Genomic DNA, 8,736 nt, shown 5'->3' on the forward strand with positions numbered 1-8,736 from the left:
TATACTCTTTGACTCTATTTTGGCCTAGTAGAACAATAAGCAGCAGACTTTTACTTTTTATCATTTCAACTGGATCTTAGATCTGCGCATGCGCAATACGGGTCGGGGATTGACCAACCGGCTCCCACTGCTCTGCTGTCTGTTAACGTTGTTAAGAGTGGTAGGGGCGGATCGACAGCTTGAGCAGCTGTCAACTCAACATTGTAAATAACCAACCAAAAACGATCGCCGGTTCATCTTGTTTTTGGCGTGATAGCTGGGCAGCGTGAGAGCGGGAGATTGAGAGTGAAAGTGTGTGTCACACGCATAGACTGGTCACACGCCAGATGCGTGAGAGTTGGCAACCCTGATAATGCTCAAACAGAACTAATGAGTATAAGGGCCAAAAGCAGAGATCCAACAAAAACCTGTGTATGCAGATTGATGTGTGTGTGTGTGTGTGAAAGCGAGTACTTTCATGCTTGTAAGTGTTGTGTGCAATCAAATTTTACCTATTCAGCTGCTCTGAATAGGGAAGGGAAGAATTACAATTGAAGAAATAAAAGCATTCAACTGAATATGTCAAAGAACTCAGGTTATTTGTACCAAAGCGGCAACAATTTCATATATTTTATCGCTGTAAAAGTTGTAATATTCTCTGTGTGCAGGACATGTCCTGCTGGATTGGTGGATGATTTAAAGAGGCCCTATTCAGAAATGTAGGGTTTTCCCATTCCTGTAGTGTGTTATATGGGTTTTTGTGCATTTTAATGGTCTGCAAAGGCTAAAATCCCTGTGTTCCCTCCAAAAGAAGTTTCTCTCTCACACACACAATAACCCTTCAGGTTATTTGTACCAAAGCGTAACAATTGGATATATCTTAGTGCTGTAAAAGTCGTTATATTGTCTGTGTGCAGGACTTGAATTGCTATCTTGACCTGTGCATTGGAGCGGCAGAGAGATGTCAGACTGCTGGCTCTGCTTGCTGGACTTGACACATTATGTAAAAGGTCGTGCTCTGGTCACTGGAAACTTTATCTCTCCCTACACTCTGCGAGGCTGAAATTACCATAGACTGATATATAACACATAGATTGTCCCATGACTGGTCACAGGTTAAATCTCAGCCACAGCCAACACTTTATGACCTTCAGCAATATACTTGTAAATGCATGTTTCTAATCCTGCAAGGACATTTAACCCTACACTATGCTGGCAGTAGAATTAATGATTGTAGTTATTTAGCTCCTAGTTATTGATGAACTAATTACTTCTGAAGCTGTATTTAATTTATTTTATTTTATAGTCTCACGTACAGTAACAACAGAGCTGGTCCCAGAGCTGCCAGAGGTATGTGTCTGAGGTTGTTAAAATGTAAGATAGCCTCTTGCTGAGTGTGTATGCTCTGTTTCAGTAACACCCTGCCCTACTTTCAGTAACAGTCAGACCTCACCACCCAAAGTAAAACTCCTCTGTCTCTTGAGGTCTGAACAGGAGTAGCCTGGCTCAACGTTAGCTTGGCATAAATGGAAACTTACTAGAGTGGTGCAGTGGTGCTGGAGTTAGCATCGCAGGGGTTCCCTCGATAAAAAGCAATGGGATTTTCCAGTGGATTTCAGATTAGTGCACAAAATAAGATCCTTGGTCTATGATTCTGACACATTTAGTTCAGCAGGATAATCTGCACATATTGACACCACTTTATTATTTTCAAAGTAAAAAGCTAATGTTGGGCTATAAAGGAACTACAGCACGGTCACATGACTTCACGTAACCACTGCTAAGCTAAAGGAGGCTAATGTTGGGCTATAAAGGAACTAAAGGACGGTCACATGACTTCACGTCACCACTGCTAAGCTAAAGGTGGCTAATGTTGGGCTATAAAGGAACTACAGCACGGTCACATGACTTCACGTCACCACTGCTAAGCTAAAGGTGGCTAATGTTGGGCTATAAAGGAACTACAGCACGGTCAAATGACTTCACTTCACCACCGCTAAGCTAAAGGAGGCCAATGTTGGGCTATAAAGGAACTACAGCACGGTCACATGACTTCACGTCACCACCGCTAAGCTAAAGGAGGCTAATGTTGGGCTATAAAGGAACTACAGCACGGTCACATGACTTCACGTCACCACCGCTAAGCTAAAGGAGGCTAATGTTGGGCTATAAAGGAACTACAGCACGGTCACATGACTTCACGTCACCACCGCTAAGCTAAAGGCGGCTAATGTTAGGCTATAAAGGAACTACAGCATGGTCACATGACTTCACGTCACCACCGCTAAGCTAAAGGTGGCTAATGTTGGGCTATAAAGGAACTACAGCTCGGTCACATGACTTCACGTCACCACCGCTAAGCTAAAGGTGGCTAATGTTGGGCTATAAAGGAACTACAGCTCGGTCACATGACTTCACGTCACCACCGCTAAGCTAAAGGCGGCTAATGTTGGGCTATAAAGGAACTATAGCACGGTCACATGACTTCACGTCACCACCGCTAAGCTAAAGGCGGCTAATGTTGGGCTATAAAGGAACTACAGCACAGTCACATGACTTCACGACACCACCGCTAAGCTAAAGGAGGCTAATGTTGGGCTATAAAGGAACTACAGCACGGTCACATGACTTCACGTCACCACCGCTAAGCTAAAGGAGGCTAATGTTGGGCTATAAAGGAACCACAGCACGGTCACATGACTTCACATCACCGCCGCTAAGCTAAAGGAGGCTAATGTTGGGCTATAAAGGAACTACAGCACGGTCACATGACTTCACGTCACCACCGCTAAGCTAAAGGAGGCTATTGTTGGGTTACAAAGGAACTACAGCACGGTCACATGACTTCACGTCACCACCACTCAGCTAAAGGAAGCTAATGTTGGGCGTGATGACATTTAGAAGTCTCATTTAGACACTTGTCAGCAGCCCCCGCTTTTAACCCTTAGATGCACGAGTGACTGAACCCTAAACTCTTCTAAGCGGGTCTAAAAGGACCCGTATTACAATAATGTGTGTTTTTATGCCATTTTTGTCATTTTGGTTAAGAAAAATCACTTGTATAATATTTAGTATTATATTTTGGTTCACATTAGAAATATTTTATATTACATCTTTCACAATTTATTATTTTAGAAATGTTTTTTACATTTTGAAAAAAAAACATTTTGAACATATTGTATTGCTATTCTGAGACCCTCACAGTATTCCAGTCCCTTTTCAAAACTCATCTCTTCTCCTATTGTCTACTCATAGCCACCCCCCCCCCCCCCCCCCCCCATCAATCCATGCCATCAAGTTTGATAGTCCTATACCCCCCACTCTAACCTTCCCTTATATTGTAAAGCGATTTTGAGTCCTTGAAAAGCCCTATAAAATGTATTATTGAAATATTATTATTATTATTATTATGATTATACTGACAGGTATCAGATCTTGCTGTGTAAAATAATCTTCCTGAGAGGTGTCACTTGTGATGTAGTATGTGTGGTCCACAGTGAATGTATTCCTGACAGCAACAGGTGATAAGAATCAAAGGTTCAGATTCCATAGAAAAGGCATGCGGGTCATTTTTGACCCACTTATATATAGAAGCTAGAGGTGGTAATACAAAAACTACAATTTCTTAAAATGTACATTTAAAATGTGAATGGCATGATATCCAAAACATGTTTTTTGAGGAATTGCTCGAATATGAAATGATAAAAAAAATGTAATTAATTACAAAGATAATTCAATAAAACCAGAACACCGGGTCCAAAAAGACCCACTTATGCATCTAAGGTTTAAGACATGTGGAAACTTCAGATATTTAAGCGAGATGTACTTATTATGTTGTAGAACAAAACGCCAAAAGCTTTTGTCCACCACAGACTTTATTTTAGGCAAAAAACACACTCAAAAAAACCTTTGACTTCGAGACAAGAGAAGCAGAAGTAGTACAATTCTGACTGATTCCTGCCCCACTCTATTGCTGTCTGTTTCATTTGCGTGTCAATGGTTATACGAAGAAATTTGAATGGCCTTTGTTTCTGAGATGTGCTCTGAACTAACCCCGAACATAGCAGTATTGCATCACTCCGTGTGCGAGTGTAAAGGAAGTGCAGTGTGCAGAGCGCTGACACTGATCTCTGTGTAATCTGATTGACGACTCCGTGGCGTTGACTGCTTCCTGTCGGTTTTTGTGACCTGAAAATCATAATTCAGTGAAAACAATGTGTTTCAGAGTATCTGCTGCTGGCTGTGAGAGGAGATGGATCCGACCCCGCAGAGGAACTAGGTGGGTCAACACGTTTCGCTGAACACACAACACTTTAGGGGTTCGTTTTAAAGAGTCCATATTATACGGGTTACGTGTTGAAACACCCACAGCATGACCCAACATACCACGGTATACACATTTTGAAATACAACCGTGCAACTTTAAGGACTTGTTTGTCCTTAAGTCATGTGAAAAGTATTACATTTCAGAGCAACATCTTAAAGGGTAATTTCAGTTAAATTACAAAATGTATTTATTCATCTAACCCTATTGTTATCCAACCATTAAGATGGGTTTGGTTTTTATGTTTCGGTGTTTTTCGGGTCTGTGAATATTTTTTTTGTATATTTTCAACATAGCTGCCAGGTCACACCCTTCCTCATTTAAAAAATAAACGATACACACATATGGGGAGATATAGACACTGCAGTAAATTCATCTTGAATGTGATTGTTTTTTTTTATTCTACCACAAAGGAATCTTTCAAAGGTCATTAGGTCGAAACTTCTCGACAATTTTCCGACCACTTATTTTGTTAAGTGAATATGCTTCATATGCTATATATACTATACTGCCATTGTTTTGTTAGATCACAAACACTCACATTGACAAACACTGACCCCCCCCCCCCCTCTCACTGATTCCTGGTTGTTCTGGATTCATATTGCAAATACACGTGATGCAATGAAGCTTTCAGAAAGCAGCGTGATACCATGACTGAGGATTTAATCTGCCGTGGAGTAAACAAGTTGTGAAATCAGACATATTCTCTTCCCCGTTTCTTCACGTCTCAGGTGTTATGTTACATTTTGCTTGTCGATGTCTGACGTTTGTTTTCCTTCCAGATATAAAGTACGTTCTGATCGGAGCTGGGACCGGCGTGTTTATAGTGGCCGGATGTATTATTCTCATGTTCTGCAGGGAGAAACTCTGTGATGGATACACAGGTGAGGTGATCATATCATACATTACTGTTTCACTGGACAACCTATTTCTTCCTCTTATATTTACCCTTTTAAGAGTCTCACATTGTAAACAGTTTGTAACTTGTGTTTCGAATCAACAAATCAACTAAAACTCACTTTGAAGATGGGTTAATGTTGCCTGTTGTGGCTAAAATTAGTATTACAACAACAATGAAACATTTTTGTTCGTGTCTCAGGGCTTGCATACACTGTGCTTTGTTTGATACTGTATATTTACACCATGGTGTACTTATCAAACCGTTCGAACCTACATATGGTAGCCTAAAGCTAACCTAAAGAGTTAAGATATTAACCTTGAAAACTGGTGGATGATTTAAAGAGGCCCTATTCTGCTTTTTGGACATGTCCTTTCCCATAGTGTTTAACTTAATGGTCTGAAAAGACACAAATCCTAAAGTCCAACATCAATATGTAACAGTTGCCCCTCTATTGGCCAGGGCTCCAACACATTGTACGTGATAAGGGGCGGGACATCAGCAGGAGAGGACTCTTTAAAGTAGAGACACTACATACTGATATACACCTGAACATCAGCAGGAGAGGACTCTTTAAAGTAGAGACACTACATACTGATATACACCTGAACATCAGCAGGAGAGGACTCTTTAAAGTAGAGACACTACATACTGATATACACCTGAACATCAGCAGGAGAGGACTCTTTAAAGTAGAGACACTACATACTGATATACACCTGAACATCAGCAGGAGAGGACTCTTTAAAGTAGAGACACTACATACTGATATACACCTGAACATCAGCAGGAGAGCACTCTTTAAAGTAGAGACACTGCATACTGATATACACCTGAACATCAGCAGGAGAGGACTCTTTAAAGTAGAGACACTACATACTGATATACACCTGAACATCAGCAGGAGAGGACTCTTTAAAGTAGAGACACTACATACTGATATACACCTGAACATCAGCAGGAGAGGACTCTTTAAAGTAGAGACACTACATACTGATATACACCTGAACATCAGCAGGAGAGCACTCTTTAAAGTAGAGACACTGCATACTGATATACACCTGAACATCAGCAGGAGAGGACTCTTTAAAGTAGGGACACTACATACTGATATACACCTGAACATCAGCAGGAGAGGACTCTTTAAAGTAGAGACACTACATACTGATATACACCTGAACATCAGCAGGAGAGAACTCTTTAAAGTAGAGACACTACATACTGATATACACCTGAACATCAGCAGGAGAGGACTCTTTAAAGTAGAGACACTACATACTGATATACACCTGAACATCAGCAGGAGAGGACTCTTTAAAGTAGAGACACTACATACTGATATACACCTGAACATCAGCAGGAGAGGACTCTTTAAAGTAGAGACACTACATACTGATATACACCTGAACATCAGCAGGAGAGGACTCTTTAAAGTAGAGACACTACATACTGATATACACCTGAACATCAGCAGGAGAGCACTCTTTAAAGTAGAGACACTGCATACTGATATACACCTGAACATCAGCAGGAGAGGACTCTTTAAAGTAGAGACACTACATACTGATATACACCTGAACATCAGCAGGAGAGGACTCTTTAAAGTAGAGACACTACATACTGATATACACCTGAACATCAGCAGGAGAGGACTCTTTAAAGTAGAGACACTACATACTGATATACACCTGAACATCAGCAGGAGAGGACTCTTTAAAGTAGAGACACTACATACTGATATACACCTGAACATCAGCAGGAGAGGACTCTTTAAAGTAGAGACACTACATACTGATATACACCTGAACATCAGCAGGAGAGGACTCTTTAAAGTAGATACACTACACACTGATATACACCTGAACATCAGCAGGAGAGGACTCTTTAAAGTAGAGACACAACATACTGATATACACCTGAACATCAGCAGGAGAGGACTCTTTAAAGTAGAGACACTACATACTGATATACACCTGAACATCAGCAGGAGAGGACTCTTTAAAGTAGATACACTACACACTGATATACACCTGAACATCAGCAGGAGAGGACTCTTTAAAGTAGAGACACAACATACTGATATACACCTGAACATCAGCAGGAGAGGACTCTTTAAAGTAGAGACACTACATACTGATATACACCTGAACATCAGCAGGAGAGGACTCTTTAAAGTAGAGACACTACATACTGATATGAACCTGGAAATGAGCAGAATTTTCACTAGTTTCCACAAAATAACCTTCTCTTCCTTTCCACCACAGCCCCAAAAATTCACTCTCAGCATTCTAATCACTCCAGAACATCGCCGGAAGGCAGCGTGACGGGGGGGGCAGCTGAGTGACTTCACGAAGATGTGACCCTTGCCAAAGGGACGTCTGGGTGAACGGACAACCATGCTGCCTCATGTTCTATCACAACACACACACACACACACACACACACACACACACACACACACACACACACACACACACACACACACACACACATACACACACACGCACGCACGCACGCACGCACACTCACATACCATGTATACATCACTTCAGGGGACATTACATTGACTTACATGCATTTCCTGAAGACTTATCCTAACCTTAACCCTAACCAAGTCTTCACCCTAAAATGAATGATTCCCCTTATGGGGACCTCCATTATGTCCCCATAAGGGCGGTGAGTCCCCACACATGACTGTGTAAACAGATTTAGGTCCCCAAAAGGATCGTAATGCTAGGCCACACACACACACACACACACACACACACACACACACACACAATTGTAATTAAACCTCAATAGAATATGTGTGAATATTCAAAAGTTGTGTTGCTTAACAATCTACAGTATGTAAATAGTGAGTATTGTTGGTGTATTTGTGTTTTTTTCATCACTCTTACTTAGAAAATAACTTCCAAAAACACTTGTTGTTCCCAACTCATGGGAGGGCTGCCATCTGTGTTTCCTTGTGCCTTGACTGTACATGTTCATCTTGGATTTGTTGAATTAAAAAAATAAGAATAAATACATTTAAAAAATCACATGAATCTGCACACAGATGATGAAACGCGACTCAGCAGAAAACCTGTGGAATAATAAGTATTTCATGCGTTTCCCACAAGGGGGCAATACTTACCTTCTGGAGACAAACAAGTCCAGTGCTCAATATAATCTGTGTTAATGAATGGCTTGTATTTATTCCAGAGGCTAAACTAAAAGGGTATTTATTCTCACCTGTTTATGGACATTCTCTAACAGTTTCCCTTCATAGAGCAATGCTCTCCTCCATCAACATATTTCTACTCTTATCCTAAGCTCTTTATTCGTTTGCAGCACTTTTACTACGTGTCATATTGAATCATAAGATATTTATCATCCAACTCTGCATTTTCTATCATTTGAGCTTCCTTTTGCTCGGAACATATCTGTAAAAATACCATTCTGGATTAAATATTGAGATGTGCTGCCAACAAAGTGTTGCTCGCACAACCCACCTTGAAGATTTCAATACATGTTTGGATCAAAACCAGAATAA

At 40.8% G+C, this 8,736-nt stretch overlaps 1 long non-coding RNA gene across 1 annotated transcript; it reads left to right on the forward strand.

The window, feature by feature from the left end:
* Positions 1-4,070: 4,070 nt before the first annotated feature.
* LOC307023484 lies at positions 4,071-8,242 on the forward strand. Its single transcript, XR_013803717.1, has 3 exons — positions 4,071-4,258; positions 5,086-5,187; positions 7,466-8,242. It is a non-coding gene; the product is annotated as an uncharacterized lncRNA (long non-coding RNA).
* Positions 8,243-8,736: the final 494 nt, after the last annotated feature.

This window comes from Notothenia rossii, assembly GCF_949606895.1.
Source record: "Notothenia rossii genome assembly, chromosome: 11".
Lineage (NCBI taxonomy): Eukaryota > Metazoa > Chordata > Actinopteri > Perciformes > Nototheniidae > Notothenia > Notothenia rossii.